The following is a 23066-nucleotide window of genomic DNA, read 5'->3' as shown; positions in this document are numbered from 1 at the left end:
AGGTCTAAGTCACTTTTATATTGGTGTGATTATGTCCACACTAGGTGTTTTGCCAGTGTACTGTACCTATTTGAGTGAAAATTCACACTTTAACTGAAACAGCTATGTTGCTAAAATGTTCAAATGTAAGACTAGGCATGTGACACAGTGGGAGAAATATCAGGTAAATGAAAGGAACACAGTTATTGTGCTTTTATTTTTAATTTAAACTAAAAACATGTGGCATCTCATGGAACAGGACTGTTGCTTTCTAACGAGGCCATGCTGTTGTTGTGTGGTTGGGAAAGTGAAATGCGATCAAGAGTAGATATTGTCAGACCCACAGAGGTTAAGCACCCTGTGCCCCAGGCAAATTCCCTTGCTTTTATAAGCCACTACAGCTAGGCTGTAAAATATTTTAAAATGGTTGACTCAATAGAAGTCTTCATATAGTGCAAAGACAATAATATACCATGGGTGATAACTTAAAGCTGGTTGCATAAATTTAAATCCCGCCTTTGTTATCTTTAAAGTAAGTAGGAAATTTGCAAAGTAAATGTCCCCCAAATTAAAATACGTGTGTGTCTGTGTGTGTGTGTGTGTAGGTATTTTATATATATATATAAACACATTTGAGGCAGACATTTAAGTCTTCAACCAAACACTTGCAGAGTGGAGATCCCAGATTCATTTTGTAGGTAATTGCTGATATATGATAGTATTCTCTACTGGAGCCATTACTTTCCTGCTAAACTGTTGAACAAGATATGAAATAAGGCAAACTAATCTCTCTCTCACAAGACAGGAAAAATGATCAGCTTCCTTTCCCTCACCCCTTTTCCAGGTTTATGTGGCAAAATAATACCCTGATCATAATTTGGACAGGGTACCAGTTTCAAGATCAGTGAACCAACAGGAGGGATTTAAGGAATGGGAAAGGAATGATTGTCTTAAGTATAGACCTAGCGGCATTTCAGCAATTGCACAGAATCAAGGTCTCTAATGCACACTGACACGCAACAATATCCGGTTACTTTTGACTTTGTTATTATACCGGAAAAATATGCTGGTCTATAATGCAAGTAGATGTAATCATTGAGTCTGTCTGCAATACTGAAGGCTTCAAAAACGGTATGGAAGGTGAGAAAGAAACTTTGATTCAGCAGCTGGATGATTGTTGCCTTGGGTACCTGGGTTTCAGTTAAATCCCTGGATAGGCAATATACCATATGAGAAATAGTTGGGTCATATGACTAAACAAATGACCTGCAGACCCTCAGTTCGGAATGACTGAAGCTGGTGTTTCTAGGCAGATTATTTAAAGTGATGTCAGAATGAAAAAGCTACAATTTAGGTCTCATTTGGCTATCAGCAATTTTTTTTCACTTGGTCTGTTGAGCTCAGAGCAGAGCTGACACATTTGATGGCAAACATTCAGGTCACCATTTGGGGAGTGGGGTGTCTGTTAAAAGCTGTTATTCCCAGAATACAACCTACGTATAGCATCTTATGGTACAAACTGTTCCAAGGAGCTTGACAAAGTTAAACAGTATATGGATGTGTAATGTATGTGTGGTATATGGTATAGGTAATGAGATTAAAAGACTTCATTGTAGGAGGAAAGAAAAATTAAGTTTCATAAGCATAGGAAAAAAATACAGATTCCCAGCTGAGATTTGAAGAGATGGAGCTGATGAGGAGAAGAAATAGAGAAAGCTCATGTCTGAGAATTGTGGTGCCTCAGTCAAGATGAGAAGAGCCCATGCTGCTTTCATCCTCTGTGCTATTCTGCTTTGACATGCCACATCTCTTGATTCTTGAGCTCTCTCGGGGCTTATCAGGCTGAAAGGAGGGAAATTGACTCTGTCACCAACACATGTTCAGCTACGGTAAGTATAAACACTTAGCATCAAAGTGGACAAAGCACAGCCTACAAGCCAAATGTTCCCCACAGAGATTTATGATGCAGCCCCAAGGACTATCACCGTCCTTGTGATCAAATGCCACTCAACAGGTGATGGGCACATTAGATTGGATAGGTCACTCAATCAAAAGAAACTGGACAGTAAAGAGTAGGTGTGTGGACATTTGTGTATCTATATGTGTGTATCTATTCTATATTATTTCCTTAGGCACAGTGCATCCATCACCAGAGCATCTGGGTCTTGTAAGAGTAGAGAAATAAGCTGATTTCTAGTTTAGAATAAGGGTAGTGCTAATGAGCCAAAACAAAGCAAAATTAGTTTTGGCTAATTAATACAAGTGAACCTGGCGCCCAGAGAAGTTGTTCATCTGCATCACTCAAAAATTATCAAGTCAGGCCTGCTCTCCGTAGAAGTGAAGACTGCCTGTCTGAGGAGACAAATATTGCTCTTGAGGTTTCTTAATAATCAAAATAAGCTGAGTGAAAGTGCATAGCTAAAATCCTCAACAACATCAATGTTGTTTTAAAGACTAGGTCTCATTTCTGAGCTACTCCTGAGAGAGAGAGCAGCTGTGAACCCTGTATTTTCTAAAAACAAAAACTCAAGATTTTATTAGCAGCCAGGAGTCTGATCTTTGACCCTGAGTGCCCTGGGGACTCTCACACCTCAGCTAACCTCCTCTGAGGACTTAGTCCAATTGGCTGCCCTTGCGAGTCAGCTGGCAGCCTTGTAGCCCCCTTAGCGCTCTCCCTTGTTGCTGGCATGTAATCAGATGTGATGAAATGTAGAAGGTCAGTGACATCTGGCATACACATGGCTCTCCCTCCAGGGTCACTTGCAGCAACCAGCAACTTTTAGCCCTGATGTTACTTCTGGGCCCTTCCCACTCAGACACGCTTTTGAGAGGGGAGAGGGAAATGCATGTTATAGATGCCAAAGGCAAAACACTGTTTGTTGTGGATCATTAACATTTTCACTTTCATGTTGCTTTTGCCTTTCACCCTTGAAGACCTCACTTTGGATCTCTCTCCAATCACAAATTAAGTAATTTGGGTGCTTTCAGCTTAATAGCATCCAAGAGGGCAATGAGTCCATAGAGGAAGATGAAAACCTAAATGACAGTGCAGGCTGGAAACAAGCCCCTGTTCTGCTTTTGGTTTTGGATTGTTCTGCTTCCTTTTTACCGAAGAATCCAGTGGATCATTCAGTTTTATCAGTCTTCTCACCACCAGAATCCAATCCCTCCTTTTTCATGTCCTTGTGACAAGGTATTTAACAGAGTTTGGAGATTCGTTGGCTGCACCATGAGTGTTTCTGCTATGGCTTCAAACTTGTGACCTCTGGGCTGTGCCACCTTAGGACCCAACCAGAATCCTGTATGACACACAGATTCTGTCCTACTACCACTGCACAACCCCAGTCATCCCCACAGTAGACTCATCTCTGACCCTGCAAAACTCCAGAAACAACAGTCAGTAGCTCTTAGTAGGCTCTGGTCTGCTGCTTGAACTTTGTGGCCATGCAATTTAAGAGAATTTGGAAGGTGGCTATCAGGCAGTTTGGCAAGATGTTTGACTGCTTCCCTAGGCCAGTGGAACTTACCCTAACATTTGAGCACCTGGCCCTATATTATCTCAGGATTCTAGGCTAGGAGTAAGGACACAAGGTATAATGAGTAACGATGAATTTACCTTGGCCTGGGACATATTATTGTACTCGGACTTGGGTAACTTGTGTTGGGCTCCCAGCCAGGACATGGCCCTTCTCAGGGACTGGGGCTAGTCACATGCCTTCCCTGCGCCTGTTTCCTCACATGTAAAATGATAGAGTATTACCACTTTGCAAAGTACTTTCAGATGTAATTACAGTCAGTCCTCAGACTTATGACACAATTGGTTCCTGAAAACCGTGTCGTAAGTCAAAGCATCGTAACTTGGAACCAGCTTTCCCATAGGAACAGTTATAAATGGGGGATCGGTTCCTTTATGACACTCGATACAGCTGCTCCCAGCTGGTAAATCTGTTGTGGTGGAAGGGGAGGTGGGAGGGAGGGGGCGTGAGGGCAGATCAGTGCCCCCTGCAGTGAGGGAGGGAGTGAGACTGAGCTGGGACAGAGGCTGGGGCAAGCACTGCCCAGCTGGAGAGGGGTGGGCACGGGATGGAGCTACAGCTCATCCAGGGGCGCAGGGAAGAGGGGGCGGCTTCCACCACTGTGCACTGCTCATCTGGAGGCAGCGCAGCAGCTCCATCCCACGCCTGCCTCACCCCGACTGGGCAAGTGGCAGGAGGGCATAACCCCCACTCCCAGCACCGCCGCCACCGCCCACCCAGAGCACAGCTCAGTGCCGCCCCGGCCACATGCACCCTGCCCCGTGAAGATCATGGAGCACATGCTCTCCCTGCCCCTCCCCCCCCATTGCCTCCTGGACAAGCAGAGGGAGCAGCGATGAGCTGCTGGACGAACAGCTCCTGGACAAGTAGCGCAAAGTGGTGGGAGCTGCTCCCTGAGCCCCCCAGACAAGCCGTGGCTCTGTCCCACACCCACCCCACCCTGGCTGGGCCACATGCTTGCCCCTGTCCCAGCCCCAGCCTCACTCCCTCCCTCACTGCAGGGAGCATTAATCTGCCCCCTTATGCCCCTTCCCTCCCCCACCCCCTTCCACCACAACAGATTGACCAGCTGGACGCAGTTGTATCAAGCATTGTAAAGTCGAAACTCACATGGGAACATAGAAGCAGGCTGTCAATTTATAAACATCATAAGTGCTCTTTGTCTTAACTTGAAAAGTCACAAGTCGAGGACTGTGTGTATTATGCAAGGTTTAGCGGGTATCAGCATTCTGGTCCCAAGTGGTTTGAGTATAGTCAGCTGTGGCAATACAACATGAAGTTTGGCAACTACAGAATGGTAACCACAAGTCCTGTTAATGTAAAAATAAAAAAAAAAGTTGACATTTTTCTATTTTCAAATACATTTGTACAGCTAGACTGAAGATATTTAATTTAGAAGAAAGGATTGGTGTAATAAGGCATTTTGGGTTACCTTTTAATACAGAGCTGTCCAATTTCTGGGTGGTGGTAGAGGGGCATATACCCCCCAGACCCCAGCTGCATGGGCAGCACACTGCAGGGGCATTCCTCCAGGGCCCCCCCTGCTGCACAAGTAGCTTGCTGCATCCTGTCACCACATGCATCCCAGGCACAGATCCCTCCATGTCTCCTTCCAGCATGCCTCTGCCCCTTGGAAGGCAGGAAGCAGAAGCCGGAAGAGAGAGGGGGAAGCCATAGCAGCAGGAGTAATGGGAGGAGCAATGAGAAGAAGGGAACCAGCAGGCAGCATGTTAACTTGCTATGAGCCATGTGAGGCCTAGACCACCAGTTGGAAAGCCCAACCCTAACTTTAATATATGAAAGTTACCTGCCACCTTTCTCTCCCCCACCCTAGTAATGACAGTACAGTCCATTAAATCTTCCATTGCCTGAGCCAACTTCCTATGTCCTAGGCATAGACACGAAACAGCTGTGCAATCTGATTGGGAGCACGTTCAACCAGGGCCTTCTTTCTGCTTTCAGAATGTATCAGAACTTCCTGCTGCTGCTTAGACACTGTGGCCTAAACTTGGGTTGCTTTGGCCCATTGCCCTGCAAATCTGGTTTTGATACTTCCAAAAATGTTAAAGCAGCGTTGCTTTCAAATTGCATGTTGAGCAAGCAGAGACCCAAGAGAGCAGGGATTAAGGCTGTTCTTGTGGAGAAGCCTTGGCTATTTAAAACCAGTATTATTTTCCAATGATAGCATGTTATCATGTAAATTCTTCCTGACTTAGGAAGGGACTGTGTGGTCCCAGAGGAACTATTGGCAGGCCACCTCCTAAACTTGAAGCTGCGTAGGCCTGTCTGCGTAGCACTTCAGGTGAGTTGACTGGCTCTGCTGAGCGAGAAGGCCCATTATCCCACCTCCTTCCTTCCTAATGTTTTTGCATCTTATACAGTATGGATGTATACATTACAGAGGCATAAAGCAATCAGGACTCATGGTAGAGGTGATATCTTTTATTAGACCAACTAGATTTTTGCAAAAAAAAATCTTTAATTGCAAACTTTCAGGCACAAACACACTTCATCAGAGAAAAAATTGTAAAAGTTCTCCTGGGTAGAACACTTTTCAGTGCCCAGAGCATAGGGAAGCTGATTATTATGCTGAACACTGGAGTGGGGGGGAGGGAGGAAGAGAAAATGGACTCCTACCTGGCATTACTCTCTTCACTCAGAGGGCAGGTGCTCCCTGGAAGCCCCTCCTGGTGCTCTGTTTCTCCCCCCAGCCCCAGGGTGCAAGGTTGTGCCTCCATGGCAAAGGCTTTGAGGGAAGCATCATTTCATCCCCCTGCTCCTCAGATGCTGTTGGGTGTGGGGCTATCTGCCTGGCTCGTATGGCTGGGCAGAGGCAGCACAGAGTAGCACCTCTGAGGCAAAGAAACTGGAGGGGAGAGAGCCATAATGATGCCCCCTCTCTAAGCTGGCAACCAGGGCTGATACCCCCCCTTCCCCCATCATAGGTACGTTGCTGATACGTTATTTCTGTCTCGGGAGGCAGCTTGGTTGGAGCTGTGCAGCATGCTTAAAGGTGATACCCTCAGCATAGATTTCATAGATTACATAGACATTAGGGCTGGAAGGGACCTCGTGAGATCATTGGGTCCAGCCCCCTGCGCAAGGGGCAGGAAGTCAGCTGGGGTCAGATCACCCCAGAAAGATAAGCGTTCAAGCGTCTCTTAAAGGTATTGAGCGTAGGTGCTTGCAGCACTTCTGGGGGGAGTCTATTCCAGACTCTGGAGGCTCAGACAGTAAAGAAGTTTTTCCGTATGTCCAGTCTAAAACGGTCTTCCAGCAGTTTGTTACTGTTAGACCTTGTGGTGCCCTGGTGAACAAACATTCTCCCAGATCCTGATGCACACCCCTTATATACTTATAGGCAGCCACCAAGTTACCCCTGAGCCTTAGCTTCTACAGGCTGAAAAGTCCCATGCCTTTCAGCCTCTCCTCATAAGGCCTGTTCTCTTGACCTCTAATTAAGCACATGGCTCTCCTCTGGACTCTCCCAAGCTTCTCCACATCTTTCCTAAAGTGTGGAGCCCATAATTGGATGCAGTACTCCAGCTGTGGCCTCACCAAGGCTGAGTAAAGTAGGAGAATGACTTCTCGGATCTTGCTTGAGATGCATCAGTAGATGCAAGCCAGATTTTTATTTGTTTTGCCAGCTGCGGCATCGCATTGGTGGCTCATGTTAATCTTGTGGTCAAGCACTGTATGTTTGCCCTGTAGATCTGGTACAGATCTCTTATGGATTCTACAGAACATTTGGTTTTCTCTAGTTATTCTTCCTGTTGCTGTTCTCTGTAACAATGCCTTCAGTTCCTTGTGCATACCATGGAAAAATAGGAAGTGAAAGACTAGCTCAGATTTACTATCCAAATTGCCGTGTTGTTCCTAACAGTGGCAAATGCCAGTTTGTTTCAAAAGTAGGTGCACGAGAAGCCATAATGGAAATGTATGCAGTTACATACCTGGCATCTGGGAGGGCTGAAGGGAGCATTTCTCCATGACCTCTAGCAGTTATGTCCTTGCTGTGGTCTGGAGGGAAACGCTGCTTTGCTGTCCACTAACCAAGTGTTTCTTTTACTCCTTCATGTCATGTGAGTTGCTTCATGGCTGATGTTTCAAATCATGTCCTAACCATTAATTACATTTAAGGCAAGTCCTGCTCCCAACTGGTTTCAATTAAAGAAACTTTACATTTGCTGTTCCCAGTCCCCGTTTTATAGCAGGTGACACAATAATAAAGACTAAACAAAATAAAGTTTATCGGTATCCAGAGCATTTCCATGACTAAATTCGGTACTTAATGTTTTACTTTTTAAAAATAAATGCTATGCAAATTGGCTTTTATGATTGGCAGTGGTTCAAGTTTTGCCGCAGGCTATTCCCAGCCTGGCTATAAGTGATTCTGGTGGTGAGGTTTCCAATATTATTGTTATGTGTTATTTAGATTGTAGAAGAGCCAGAACATGTTCATTGTCAAGCAATTTCCAAACGGTGACACGCTCCTTGCTCCAAGGAGCTCCCAAGCTTTAAAGCAAAGTCTCCTGTAGGTATTTTGCCAGTCACATTGAGCCTCAAATGCTGAAGCAGGAAGGGTATTATCAAGAGGATACACAGTTCCGCTCTCACTGGACAGGGGTAGTTCAGTGAAAACTTCATGGGTGGAAAAGGGAATAACTCTCTATTGCCACAGCACAGTCCTGCCCTTTATCATTTTCAAAAAAGTTAATCTTACAGATGTTTCTAAGCTCCCTAGACTGCTGCAACAATTCCTCTTCCGACTAAGCAAATATTGCCAGACATGTGGAACAGGGGCCTGCTATCCTAAGAGTCAGCTCTGACCCTCAGAACTGATGGATCGCTCTCTCAAGAGGTGCCACTTTACTGCAGAAACACAAGACAGGCTCTAAAAGCTAAAGCAGATGGTGCTTTGAACCCTGAGGATGCAGCACCACAGGAGTACAACAAAAGGAGCCCTATGTTCACTTTGACGTTAGCCATCTGATTTATGAGAGCTACAGTGCGTAGCTTGTCATGTCACTTCATAAACACAGTCGAGGCTTTTTCTGGAGAAGCTTAATTAAGCCCTTTTTATTTCTTAATTCCTGGAAGTGCTGAAGTGTGCTCAGTTGGCCTGGATGGCAGCAAGAATCCCCATGATTTATGCTTTGAAAAGTGGAGGTGAATTTGTTGCCATGGTACTCTGAGGTGTCTCCAAAACACACATCTCCTGTCAGCTGAATGGGCTCCCAGCAGCAATCCTAATTGCTATTGTACAGCAACTAAACAAATGATCAGAGATTTCCACATAGGCTATAATCAAAGGAGCATCCCTCGCTTTTTAATATGCACTGAATGGATTCATTTGTAAGCTTATTACGATTTCAGAGTGAGAAGCTATTAGGACAATCATTAGGTGTCTGTAAAAATAGCAGAGGAAAGCATCACCCCTCTTTTTAATATTTGTGCTTTTAAAGTACAGGGTGGATCAGGCACGTTCATTTTCCTGTTACTATTACTGTGAATTAAGGGCAAAGCAAAACACCATAAACTATCCATTTTCAAAATAAGGGCAAGTGCAAAAAAATGAGGCATCTGGAAAGCAGAAAAGGAACCAGTGGTGTTCTCCGGGCTCTTGATGTAATGTTACCCCATGGGGTGTCAAAGCAATCAGGGCCAGAACTGGAACTCAGTATGCAAATTCTCTTTAGTCTGTGTTACATAAAGACTTGGTTTTTGCCTGACTGGGGCCCAGCACTGCATGCTATATGAGTTAAACATCTCTTTTAAGAAAAGAAAGGTAAGGGAACGTTCAATAATTCACGTGTCTTAACGTGCCAAGATAAAAGGCCTTAATACATTAACTCTGGTTTATTTTCTTGGAGAACTTCTGAAGCTGTGCCAGGGCTTTGGCCATGCTTGTCTTCCCCCAATTCTTTTCTTTCTTGACTGGAGTTAGAAATACCTGTATTAGTGCCTGCAGCAGAAGGAGGTTGTGCCTTACACTAATTCAGGCCAGGTGGCCAGAATCAACTGCAGTTGCCTATAAGACCACTTTCTCCTCAGTTTTAACATAGGGTAAGTTACCAGGGATGTTTACAGTGGCACAACGCATGGGCTTCATATGTTGCTTGCTGGCTCGGCTACTGTCACGCAAAAACTTAAATTTCAGATCATCTCCTTCTTGTGCATCATCTTTGAAACCTGTTCACCAGGGCACACAACCTTGCTTTGTTTAACTCTTTCCTTAAGTCCTGCAGCAAGGCCTATAGAGACAAGTATTAAATAAATAAATCAATCATATGTGGCCATTAAGGGCATGTTCGCACAGTTATTACCGCTTGATGGAAACTGTCACGGCATGTGACCTAGTTCACATTTACCAGGTAAGCTATCCAGGGAGGGAAAAAGTGCCCTGAGAACTTTCTCTGCCAGCACTTTCCAGCAAAAGGAGCCGGAGAACTTCTGTGCACCCTCCTCCCACACCTCTAGCTGTGCTTCTAATGAGAAGTGAGATCTGAGCTCCCCTGGGTCAAAGAGCTGCTCCCCTAACTCTGGTGAAGAGCAGGTGATACCCATGAGAAAGGTGTGTGGCGGGGGGAGGGGAAATAGCTTTCCTGGAACACCTTATCAGGTGTTGTTGTGTACGTGCTTGTCCTTTCCCCCCCATCTTATCCCTACCAACAACTGTCCAAACAAACTCCTTCCCCCTCTCTCTCAGATTACTATTTTAAGTAATGCATACAGACGTATTAGCTATGTTAGTCTGAAGTCAAGCAGAAGGCAGGGTAGATTTGCGCCTAATGGCTAGGGACAGAACTTACACATAAACTGGTTTAAGTGAACAGAGACTGGTTTAAAATCTGTAACAAAACATAAGTTCAGTGCACATAAACTAGTTTCAAAATGGCTGAAACTGATTTAAGATAAACTTTGTTCAACTGATTTGGGTCAAACCGGTTTATGCAACTTCTGTCCCAGACCTCTTCCTGGTTTAAGTTAAACCAGAGTCCCCCAGCATCCCAGCATGCTCTGCAACCCTGGGTTGTGCTGTGTGCTCCAGAGAGCAGGACTGGCCCCACCCCTCTGCTCCCTAGCTAGGGGCAGAGGCATAGCCAGATACCAGCTGGAACAGCCCCCTGAAGCAAAGGGAGCAGGGGTTTATTCCCCTCCTCCCTTCTCTCACCAGGGTACCTCAAGTGTAGTGTAACAGTCTGTCAGCATTCTCCCCACTCTCGCAGCAGGGGTAGGGGCATGGCCAGAGCTGGCTGCCGTGGCACCACCATCTGCCTGCCTTACCCGCAGCTGTGGGGTTGGGGCTGCAGGGCTGAGTCAGGATGGCCGACAACGGCTGCTGAGGACAGACACACAAAAGCCAGTCTGGGCTAGGCCTTGGGGACCAGACCCTTGGCTCAGCCTGAGGGGCATGGGCCATGGCTGGCTGAGCCGGGCTGCCCAGGCTGGCTTGGACATGCCAGTGGGCCCAGAATCCGGCAGCCTCCTGCTATGGGGGCTTGCAGCTCCTGCCGCACCCTTGTCCTGTGCAGCACCTGTCGGCTGCAGTTGTACCACAGTCTGTGCACTGACCAGGGCCAGGGCCAGCAGGGCTCTTCTGCTTTCTCTGCCTCCAGCTGCTGCTGCTGCTGCTGCAACCACTGCACAACTCTGGGTAGACAGATGGAAGCATTAGCTCCGCAGCTTCTGCCCAGTGCACTGAGCTCCAGCTGCTCTCCACCTCCCCACAACCTCCGCACAGGGGCTGCTCGTTGCACTGGGCAGGCAAAGCTGGAGCCAGAGCTCCAGGCCCTGAGCAGAAGCCACTGGGCTAAAGCTTCCACCCACATAGAGTGGTGCTGCACAGCGGGGCAGCTGGAGATGAGGGGAGCAAAACAACTCTGCTGGGCCCAGCCAGCATGCAGCTTCCCCTTGCCTCCAGTGGCTCCTCCTGTCCCCGCTACACCTTTCCAGGTGGTGAGGGGAAGGGGTGATAGCTTAAACCGGGTGGCTTCTGCTCAGATCCAGCTTCAGCCACTTTCCACCTGCTCCCCTCCACAGGGACTGCTTATCCTGCTGGGTGGTGGAGAAAGACAGCTGGAGCGGGAGCTCCACACTCTCAACTGAAGCAACCCACCCCCCACTCGCCACTCGGAGTGATGCAGCAGGGACAGGAGGAGAAGGGGGAGGGAAGAAGCTGCCTGAGCGAGGGAAAGGTGCATGCTGGCTGGGCTCAGCAGGGCAGTTCTGTTCCCCTCACCTCCAGCTGTGGCTCTTGCTCCTGCCCCACCGCATGGCTCTAGGTGGGCTGGTGGACTTGCTAGCCTCATAGCTTCTGCCCAGTGCCTAGAGCTCTGGCTGCTTTCTGCCCGCCTGACGTGATGAGCAACCTTTGTGGAGAGAGGAAGGAAGAGCAATTGGAGCTAGAGCCAGAGCTCAGTGTGTTGGGCAGAAGTCTCAGGGCTAAAGCTTCCACCCACTCTGCCCACCCCACCCCTGCCCACAGCGCAGCGTCATGCTGGGAAGGAGCTTCCACTCCCTGGACACCATGAGAGGGGCTGCTGCCCCCATCATGGTCCCTCACCCCTCGCTGCTCCAGCAGCAGGGGCAGAGGCATGGCCTCCTTAGCTGAGGAGCAGATAAAGGGGTTATTTTCCCCCTCCCTTCAGCATCTGGTAGAAGGGGCAGGGAGGGAGCTTCTCCTGCTGCACACCTTGTGCAGGGAGTGATCAGCAGTGGCAGCAGCAGTCAGGGCAGGCAGACCCCGGCTGCAGCCCACAGGGGACAGAGGGGGCACAGGAGAAATAAACCCCCTCCCTGCTCCCTCTGCCTCAGGAGCCATGCCTGCTGGCATATGGCTAGGCCCCCACCCCTGATGCTGCAGCAGTGAGGAGGAAGCACCAGGCAGACCCCAGCTTGGGTCTGTGATGGTGGGATAGGGAGTTGGGATTAAACCTGCACCTTGGCCAGCTCACTTGAGGCAACTGCACCTTCCCTGCAGCAGAGAGTGCACTCTAGCATCCCCCAGCTTCTGATTTGAGCCATTGCAGGCATGTGCCTGCATTTCTTGAATGTCTATTCACTTGCAATTTGGTGCAACCTAAGCAGGTTAAACTAACCTGCAAAGATTGAATCATTTCAGGCTTCAGCTTTTTGAATGTCTGTCCCTAGCCTATAGATTAGATAATTAGTTAGTCTATAACAGGGGTAGGCAATTATTTCAGCTGGAGGGCCACTTTATGAGTTTTGCTGACCTGTTGAGGGCCACATGCATCTCTGTTTCTTCTCTCTCTCTTCCCCCCCACCCCTGGCCTCCCTCCAGAACCCAGCCAGAGCTGTAGTTCACTAGGACCCCTGATGCTCAGCTGTGGACCCAGATGGGGACTTCCACCACAGTGGGCAGGTGGTGCTGTTAGCTGTGGGCATACCCAACAGGTTGCAGATCCCTGACACACAACTTGTTGGCAGTGTCTACAGCTGACTCCACCACCCATCTGGTGCAACAGAAGCTCTGTCTGGGTCCACAGCTGATGCCACTGTGTCAAGAGCTGATGCTGCTCAGGTGGAAGCAGGCCCACTGGCCACAGCGGAAACCTGCCCACCTACCCAGCACCAAACAGCAGCCAAAGTTGGAGCTGCCAGCCGCCCATGGGCCAGATCCAGTGAGTTAGTGGCCACCAACAGGCCAGATCAACATCAAATCTGTTGGCATGGGCCATATTTTGCCCACCCCTGTCTATAAGGTGCAAATCTATTCTGCAATTTCAGTAAATCAAGTCATATTGAGTATCTGTTTACACTTTGCTTCTCACAGGAAAGTGGTGCCTAGGGCTCCTTAAAGAGGTAGCTTTGAAGGCTGGTGCATGAGAGGGAGGAGGAGCTTTGAGTCCTGACATCTCCTGCAGAGGCAGTCGGGTGCAGCAGAATTCAGTAGGAGTCAGGGAGTCCACTTACAGGAAGGTTGGGGTGTGGGGGAGGGGATTTGGCAGGATGGAAAGAGCTGTTAGTCCTCAAATGCTGGGGACTTGGTCAAATGCTATCTGTAACATGCTACATGTTCAAATTAAAGATTATTAGAGACAAACTACAAAAATGTTTGCCATTTTTCAAACAACGTTCTTTGTGGCTGGTTGGTCATTTTTGTGTCTGATTGGCCATCTTTACTGTGCAATAATTACTTTGTACATGTAGTATGTCTAAATTTATTGTGCAATTTACCAGGTAATTGTATATGCATGTAATGTGTGTCAGGGTTTCCAACAGCTTTTGAAATCTTTGTTAGGCAGGCTTGAATGCTGCCAGGTTACTGGGAGTAGCAAGGGAATGCCCCCAAAACAGCTTTACTACATTTCTAGTTTTGGTACATGTGAGTAGGACTGGATTCATGGGGTGTGCAGTACTCCCAACAGCATTAGGGGTGCAGTGTAGGTGTACCCTAAACACCATCCAAATAAGTATGACAATATAATTTCTGTTTCTTTTTTAATACATTCACTTTGCCTTTGCTTGGAGTGATCAAGTTACTGTATTTGAATGTGGTTTTGCAAATCTACTGTTTTAGTCCGATGGTTTGTAGCAGTTACTAACCTTTGCATTTCAGAGTTGCTTTTCCAGTTTAGATCTCAAGTCAGAGTAAGTGCCTGCCGTAAACAGAGATTGTATAGGTTTCAGTTTTATAAATAGTTTTTGCAACAAGAGCCATGTTTATTTTTAATTAAATTGTGAAGAGTATTAGTCTACTAATTATATAACTCTATGCTGTAGCCATGTCTTCATCATTCTTAGCAATCCCTGCTGCTCTTCAAGCACAATTACAAATGCATATCAGTCCACTTCATTTTAAGTGTCCCATCATTACTAATTCACTTTGTGCTTGCACTAACCATGCCAATTGCAAGGTACACAGTTTGTCTTGCTGTGCATTGCATTTATTGGTTTCTGAGCAAGCCCTGGTTGAGGATTCCAGCCAAAATGTCTGTATGGAATTAGGAAACGTGGCTCCACCCATTGTAGAAATCACAAGGAGACTGTGGTATATTCTTTTCCTGGAGTGTGTTTAAAATTCCTGGAAACTTTAATGGGGAGGAAAGAGAAACCAGCAAGTACTGCATCTAATTTTGCACTCTGGAGAAGAAAAATTAAAATGGCCTAATAACGTCTTTGTTATGTTATATAACTCTGGCCTCTTATTGCAGTGATATGTACTTGAGGATGACCAGAGCGCTGCAATGAAATACAAAGCCAGAATGCTGAGGCTCTAAAGGAGGCACTGTATGCATTCTGTTTTTCTCATGTTCACTTACATAGTTCTTGGAAGGGTAGGAGATCTGCTTTATGGTTCTAACCCACAACACTTTGGCTTTGAGGTGTGTGCAGTATGTACAAGCCACTACTTGTCAACAACAAGACTGTTATCAGCCCATCAGTTTTTTATTCTTGACTGACTTTTTTATGACCTCAGGTCAGCTAAACTTGGAAGACAGCTTTGTTCTACTTGCTCTGTTTATGATAATGCAGATAGGGTGGAGTGAGAAAATTTAGAAACACAATTCCTACTCTTATTCAGGACACAAATGAACCCCATGTTCCAGCTGTGCATTTTCCTGAATGTGTTTGTGTGTCTATGTCTACATACACCATAACCTCAGTGCTGCTGAAGGAACCTGCTCCTTCTTGCATACGTCAAATCTGTAAAATGTAGCAGTAAAACTGCTCCTGAGGTATCTGTTCTGGCATCTGTGCCACACCAAAGACAGTACTTCAAGAGCAACCATGGGGGAAACTCCAGAGCAGCTCTGCTGTGACATATCCAGGTGTATGGTACATATGAGTAAGGGCCAGGAGCAGGTGGCCAGGGCCAAGTTGGAGTGAACTCAGTTCTGCATTAAAGGAAATGATAAAAGCTTGGGCATTCCCAGGAGCCTAATTATTTGGAGCTCTTGTGGTAAGGAGATCTGAGCATTAATATACCAGAGCAAGGGAGAAGGAGCTATGGCTACTGGTACTCCCCTTTTGATTGTCATTTTACCTAAAAATCAGTCTTCCCCTTCCTTTGGTCAGGAGTGTTTCAGGGAACTTATGAACATATTAAAATGCATAGCTTGCTGTACCATAAGGTTACCACAGCAACTGACCAATATAGTTCGGGATGGATTTCTGCATCTTTCAAACAATCGTCAGCTCAGCAAACCGCTGAGGCATTTACTTCAACCCAAAAACGCCTGACTGAATTGTTGGAAGCTGAGAGGAAGGAGAATGGAGACGAAAGCCAAGGAGTCAATGCCTATAAAAATAAAATCTGTTCAGGATAAAGAAATAATGGAAGATTCTCTATACTTGTAGTCAAGTGCTGAAAGCTAGGAAGTGTAGATAACATTGCTATACCCAGGAGTAGATAAAACAATGGCATATGTAACTCTTTATTTTCTGTAACATCCAATTCCCTCCTGATGTAACGCCATGACTTATGTCTGAGATGAATTTGCTCCATGCTTGAAAGCCAGCATTATCAAATGGGGATGTCCTAAATTAGGAACGTAGGTCAAGGTAACCAAGAACACTACTTTCATGCAAAGAAGTGTTTTTAAATAAAAAAAAAAATGTGACCCATGAGCCAAAAATGACTGAAACCTTATTGGGTCTAGGGTTGATATCAGCATGATTTGGTGGATGGAGTACTATATGTGCCTTCCCTCTCAGCCTCAATTTCTTTATCTGTAAAATGGGAATCCTTATCTTTCCTTTCTAAGGGGCTTTGAACTCTGCATGTAAAGTGTTATGTAAGGGCCCAATTTTATTATTTTTATTTACTAACTTTGCTCAGAGTTAGGAAGCCCTTGATGAGAAGTGCTAACTTAAATGATTTGTTCATGTTTTCATAGTGGTGCACGTGTGTCGGGGTGTATTATCATACAAATATAAAGCATAAGTGCTAACTATTACTATTTATATTTCAGGACTATTGTTGTTTATTACAGAACTTTAAGGGGCAGATTCAACACCTGAATTCCCATTCATTTCAACTAAAGTTTAAACACCTAAATACTTTTTCGGGGTCTGGCCCCAAACATTTCAATCCAGCCTCCTCTCCTTTTCCCCGGTTCCTAACAGTTTCATTTCAGTAAGGGTGCACTTGTGGATAGAGGATCTGGGTCAGGGTACTATGTGGCCACTTTTTCATGGAAAGTAGGCTTGTTTAAAAGTAGAAAGCTATGTGTCATGAGGGGTCCAGACCTGTTGAGGGGTTGCCCAGAGTGTTGTACATAGGAAGGAAACTCTAAGGGTAGTTTCATCAACAACTTGGTTTCATTGAAATCATCCAGAGCTTGATTAATATTTTAGAAAGTCTGCTGAGTTGATGTTTAGAGGTGTCAGTGTGTTCCTAGGAGCCTTACAGTCATCTGTGCAGAGCAGTTAAATCCATTAGACTGTGCAGTGAGTTTGCTTGCTTCGGTATTACAAGCTAAAGCAGTTGTCCCTGGTAAATGGGCCCATGTAACAGTGACATTAGCATTTTAATGCAACTAAAGAGGGGCTAGATTGACTGTAATTTAGTATCTAGTTTCATGGCCTTGTGTAGTCCTTTCAATGCTGCTCCATAGGGGCCGATTATAGTTACACAGCGCACTTTGGAATCTAATTGGATTTACACGCAGTAATGTTGTCATGTCACAGTGATGACTCTGCTATATAAGCACTATAAAATTCCAGTGCAATTAGTTATTTATACAGCAGCTCCCGTTACAGGATAATGCATGTGGTCGATGGCCCGTGCAGAGCTCCAAGTCCATCAGAATGCCATGTGCTTTACCTTTCTCTGAAACCTTCCAGGCTGGCACTGTTAGGGAGGGGTTAAGGTTACTCTGGGCCCAGTTCCATCAAAACATGTCCCCCCTTCTCCACCTCAAAAATACTGAGCCCTTACAAATCAGCAGGCACAAGTTTGTCAGCTGCTGCTTATTCCTTGAAGGAGAGGGTAGACTTTGTATATCTCAGTTTCTATGCATGCCTCCATCTGACAGGAGCTAATGGTACTGATGAACTGCAACAGCAAGGATGCCCTAGGACCATGAGACCCAAGACCCAAACCACTAGCTTCTACTCTGCTCTAGAAAGTGTGCAGGAAGGTCTGGATTTATACACAAAATAGAAGTCCTTTCTCCATTCTTGTCATCTTGACAACTTTTTCTTGTTTCACACGCTACACATTCCTCAGAGCAGCCAGTTACACCCCCTGACCTCTCTCCTTGCTTTGCTTCTTTTACTAAGGTGCATAAAAGTAGAAAGGGTTGTGAATTTAGCCATATTTTCTTAATCAAAGACCTCTTCAGGGAGATGATCCCAAAGCATAAAGATTAGTAAACAGCTCAAACATGATGCTGCAATCTGAGGGACAGCATGACATGATAGGACAGTATGTCAAATGTGTACATACTCACCAAGCTGAAGCAGATGTGGCCTTGGGATCAGATCAGCTGTGCCAAGCAAGAAAACTTGGCTTCAGCCATAACTGGCATCTCCTACATTCCCACAGAGACTGTAATTAAAGACATCAGCCTGTTCGAGTCAAAATTAGACACAGTGGTTTTGCACTTTCTGTAATTCTCCTTAATGACAAAATCATAGCTATTAGCTAAAAGAGTCTTCATGCCCTTCCAGACCATGGAGGAAAGATGGAGCATAGCTCTCATCTGGCATTTAATACTGCCTGTCATCTCTGCTGACACAACACCTGCTGCTACCTACTGAAACATCTAAGTTCTTCCTCCATGGAGGACTGTAATTCCTTTAAAATATTGTGACTTCAGAGGGAAAAAAAATAAGATTTCCCTTCCCACACAAGCCTCTGAGGGCTGTAGATATATAATTATAGTCACATACTGTGAGAAGAGGAATCCTATCAGTCGTATTATTTTCCTAATCACAGGTTTACATAGCATAGTAATGTCTCTAACCCAAAAGTTAGAGCCATCCCCTCTGCCAAACAGCAGCTTACCACTGTACTTTTAGCATCAAGGGTGGAAGGAACAAATTAATAACTCTGTTCAGTTTTGTGCAGTGAACAGGGTGTCAGGGTGTCATTTCACAAGACAAAGCATGCTGACTGTGTGTAAGAGGCACTGAGGAACAGAGAGGGGGAGCACTCCAGTTGGGAGAATAATGCAAAAAAGTATTCATTAGATGTTTCATGTGAACTTGCTTTGGCCATGTTGGGTTTATTTGTGCCATGTCCCCTTGCTATCAGGGTGGGACACTCTTTTACTTCCCCCTCACATGTGCCAAACTCAGGAATGGAGCAGCCAGTCTTGAGACATCTATCTCTGGCATGCATGCGTGACAGGTGTGGTGTCTCCAAAGCAGCTTCACCACTGCATGTCTGCGTTTGGCATATGAGAGTGGCAGCAAGCATGTGTGAGGTGTGCTCATTAGTGACCTTTCTTGGGAGTGCTGGTGACACAGTCCAGGCAAATGCATTGAGTCCCTTTGGTGTTCCCTTTCTGCAAACAATAAGTGCTAGATTTTTCTTCACAGAAATTGTCCCAGGAGGCAAACTCTACAGTTGTGTGCACAAATACTTCTGGAAAACAGATTTAATATTTGCTCAGACAGTTATTCATGCTGGAAGTGACTGTACTCTCGTTCAGTCTAGGAACAGGAATGGCCTGTATGACTCACCTGTCTAATCATAGTTTGAGTTTAGAATCAAGCCACAGAATAAAACCGGTTAAAAAAATTACTTCATTTTATTTATTTGTTGAATGGCAGGCATTATTGGTCTGCAGTTGAGTATCAGGAGTCTAATTGCATTAGGTGTTGTATAAATAATACATTTTCTTATCTATACCATACCCTTGAATAGAATATGCCACCTAGTTTTTATAGACAACTTGAAGAATGGGTTTTTTTTACCTTCTAGAATGGGTAAATAACTGAACCAGCATGCCTGTTCTTGGGCCACGTGTTGGGTCAGTACTCTGCGCTAGTTCCAGGGCCAGATAGTGGGTCTGGCTGCAGCTTGATCCAGCTGGCGTGGGGTCCTGGGCTGAGTCTGGCCACAGCTGGATCCTGCACTGAGTCTAGGGCCACGTGCTGGGTCTAACCCTGTGCATCCTGTCTGGCTCATGCCAGGCCCTGTGCACAAACCTGATCTACAGCACTGGATCTAAGGGCATACATTGTATCCAACTCAGTGTACTGGGTCTTGCCACAGCCACACCCTGTATGTTAGCCTGATCTAAGTCTGGAGCATGAGCTGGGTTCAGCTGTGGCCTAACTTGGTACACTGACTCAGTGCAGGAGTGGTGACTGCTAATTGCCATGGATCCCAGAGATACAGAAATTAACGCTGCCACTTCTCCCCCATTGCCAAATTTTCAGGATCAGTATTTCTTACATATAATACTCACCCCAGTCTTCCCCCACTGTTTTTTGGTGGGAAAGGTATGTTTTATGCAAGAAAATATAATTATGGTCCAGGGGAGAGATGAATCAAAGAAGAGGTAAAATAATGGTAAAACAAGCTTAATTTGTTTATTAACCTGCACTCTCAACATATCCCTGCTGGCCAAGAGATAATTGTTAAATATCATTTGAAATGGAAAGGAAAAGAAGAAATTATGAATTATTGCTCAGTTCTTGTGTCTGTCTGTCTGTATACCGTTGCTGTTATAGGAATTTTCATTCAAAGATCTCCAAGCCCTTAGCAATAACCAATTCAGCCTCTTTACTCCACTTCAGGGTAGTTTCATTATCCCTGTCACAGGTGGTACAACTGAGGCACAAAGAGGCACAAATTTGTTCAAATTCACATGACAAGCCATTGGCAGAATCAAAGAGTGAATCCAGGTTTTCCACTGCACCCCTCTACTAACTAGGCTGCGTTACAGACAGATTTTTTTTTCATTTTTTCTTCTGCCTCTTTCATTTTTCCAGCAAATAGACTATAAAGCTACAACAGATTAAATTTTGCCAAAAAAATCCTGTAAAATATTAAAAGCTCTGTTGTTAGATCCAGTCCTATTGTGCTGGTAGGTGTATATGCACCTTACGGACAGATTGTACGCAGGCATTTCAACCACACCAAAGGGTGCCAAACAGATACTGAGGAATCCGATGCTTCACTGGGTGTTAAAAGCTTTTCATTAGTACTAATGTGCACCAAATTAAGAATGCAATTAGCCTAAGTGTATTCATCAGAATGGTGTGTTTTAATAAATTGTTTATTTAACATGATTGTCAATTTTACTGACTTCTGCAGCAATTTAATATTTTTTTCTTGTAGGACAAGCTTGGCTAATAAAAGATACATGGGACACACGCACCATTAGAGGTCAGAAAAGACACTGAGCTTGAAGCCCCTAGAGCTGCACAGGTGATGTTTTTAAATTACTACTACTTTTTGTAGCAAAGGCTTTCTCTGTGTTTCTGTCCTTCCACTGAGAGAAATGCTTCCACACAATCTGCTTTGGCAAGGAGCTTCATAGAAGGCCCCAACAGGTTATGGTGTATTCTCTTGCGCGATGGAGCTGTCATAAGGCAAGATTCTCTCAACAGATCCAGCCCCCTTTATACCATTAAGGTGGAATAAAGAGCCTGGAAACTAGCTGTGGATGGATAACAGAGGATTCACTTGTGAGCGGGAAACACTCTGGTGGTGCCAGTGTTTTGTGTTCACTCCCTAGGTCTTAAGTCTTCCCCTCCCACTCCTTTGCACAGTATAGAAAAAGAATGTGTCTGGCTTGTTTTGGGGATAGAGAACATGGTGGAGCTATGTTACATTATATCAACCCTCTAGTTGTGTTAGGTTCTGTTTACAACCCACTTAATATAGAGCTGCCTGGAAGAATTTCTAAGTGGCAAGTGAAATGGGTCTGCCCATGAGAACTGAAATGCTGGCTTGGGGGAGAGCCTGTTCCAGGATGTCTGATACCTTTTAAAAGCTGAACTGCAGGAGAGCATTACATTCCTTTGCTGCTGCTGTTGCTCTTTTGTCTTTAGACTACCACACAGTGCCTAGATGCCCTGATCAGGAAACTGTTGTGTTATGTGTTCTGGAAGCTGAGAACTCATGTTCCCCAGTGAGTTTACAGCCTACAGAGAAGTAACAAGTGAATGGGGAGGGACAGAGTGTTAGAATAGATTTATATCATTCAGGTATATGCATAGACAGTTTTTAAATCTAGCATAAATACATAAAGTCAATGTGAGCTTCCCTCACCCCCCTATAACCCATCAGTAATAAGCTCATTTTTACAGGGGGTGCAGCAGAAGTGAGTCTTAAGAGGGCTTTGATGGGAGAGCAGGTGTGACTTTAAGGGTCAGTTCAGGGTGGGTGTTTCATGCATGTGATATTTTTCTATGAGAAGCTGGCAAAGGGCAGTGAGGCAGAAGGCAATATGTAAAGGGATGTGAATAGAGAAGCAGACAGGAATGGAGTCCTGAAGGGCCTCAAGGTGAGCACATGGCACCTGAATTTGATGCAGTGACACAGGAGGAGCCAGTGGAGGGGTGAACGATGAAAATGATGTGGTCAAAGCAATGCAAGAAAGTGATTTATGTACTTGGGTTTTAAAAGGGCTGGAGGGGACAATCGAGAGGTTACAGTAATCAAAACAAGATGAGAAGGCATGGATGAGAATTCTGACTGGCTGGCAAATCTGAGAGATGTGTAGAAAGCAGCAGTGAGAGGATTTAGGTACACCCTGGATATTCAGGGCAAAGGAGAAGGAGCAGTCAAAGCTGAACCCCCAGGCTACAGACTTGAAATAACAGGGAAGATGGTGACAGTGACAGCAAATAGGAGTGTAGAGGGTAATTTTCTAGGAAAAGATAAGCTGGCTTTTGTCCATGCTATGTTTAAGGTGACAGCAAAACATCCAAGAAGAAATGAAGGGGGAGAGAGGCTGAGATGTGGGATCGGACAGAGGCAAATAAATTAGGTTTGGAGGAAAGACAAAAAAAATTGCATTGCGTTTGAAACACTGTAATTTGTTCCAAGCTTATTACAACATCTGGGGCATATTTCCTGGCTGCTCTGTTGCTGTTTCAGCTTTACCACCAAAATGAAATTCATAGTAGGAGAAAGAGAAAAAGCAATACAAATGCACAAGTAAAATGCTGTTAACTCTTGAAGCCACATTTTGAACAAATACAAAGATGTTGTGCAAATGGAAGAGCTAGAGACTGGACAAAATAAAGTATTCCTTAGCCATTGACTTCTGCAGCTATGTCTACTACTTGCAACTATTGTCACATAACAATAAGTGTTTCATAGATTTCATAGACATTAGGGTTGGAAGGGACCTCAGAAGATCATCGAGTCCAGCCCCCCGCCCAAAGGCCAGGAAGTCAGCTGGGGTCATAGGACCCCAGCAAGATAAGCATCCAATTTGCTCTTGAAGGTGTTCAATGTAGGTGCTTGAACCACATCCAATAGCAGGCTGTTCCAGACCTTGGGGGCCCAGACAATAAAGAACTTATTCCTTATGTCCAGCCTGAAACGGCCTTGCAGTAGTATATACCCATTCGACCTCGTCATCCCTTGGGGGGCTCTGGTGAACAAACGTTCCT

The 23066-nt window shown here is 45.4% G+C and overlaps 1 protein-coding gene across 6 annotated transcripts in view; it reads left to right on the top strand.

Moving 5' to 3' along the window:
- TSPAN18 (tetraspanin 18) overlaps window positions 1–23066 on the top strand; it is a 268022-nt gene that overhangs the window by 193601 nt on the left and 51355 nt on the right. For 5 of the 6 annotated variants that reach the window (XM_019519350.1, XM_019519351.1, XM_019519352.1 and 2 more), the window contains one exon: window positions 20779–20868. The exons of the other annotated variant lie outside the window; for it this stretch is intronic. The gene's annotated coding sequence lies outside the window, so the exon portion shown is untranslated. The remainder of the gene's footprint in view (window positions 1–20778; window positions 20869–23066) is intronic. 6 annotated transcript variants of the gene reach the window in all.

Source organism: Gavialis gangeticus, unplaced genomic scaffold, assembly GCF_001723915.1.
Source record: "Gavialis gangeticus isolate Ggan-Ray unplaced genomic scaffold, GavGan_comp1, whole genome shotgun sequence".
NCBI lineage: Eukaryota > Metazoa > Chordata > Crocodylia > Gavialidae > Gavialis > Gavialis gangeticus.
Note: the sequence above shows the minus strand (reverse complement) of the source record. Positions and strands in the feature narration are given on the sequence as shown.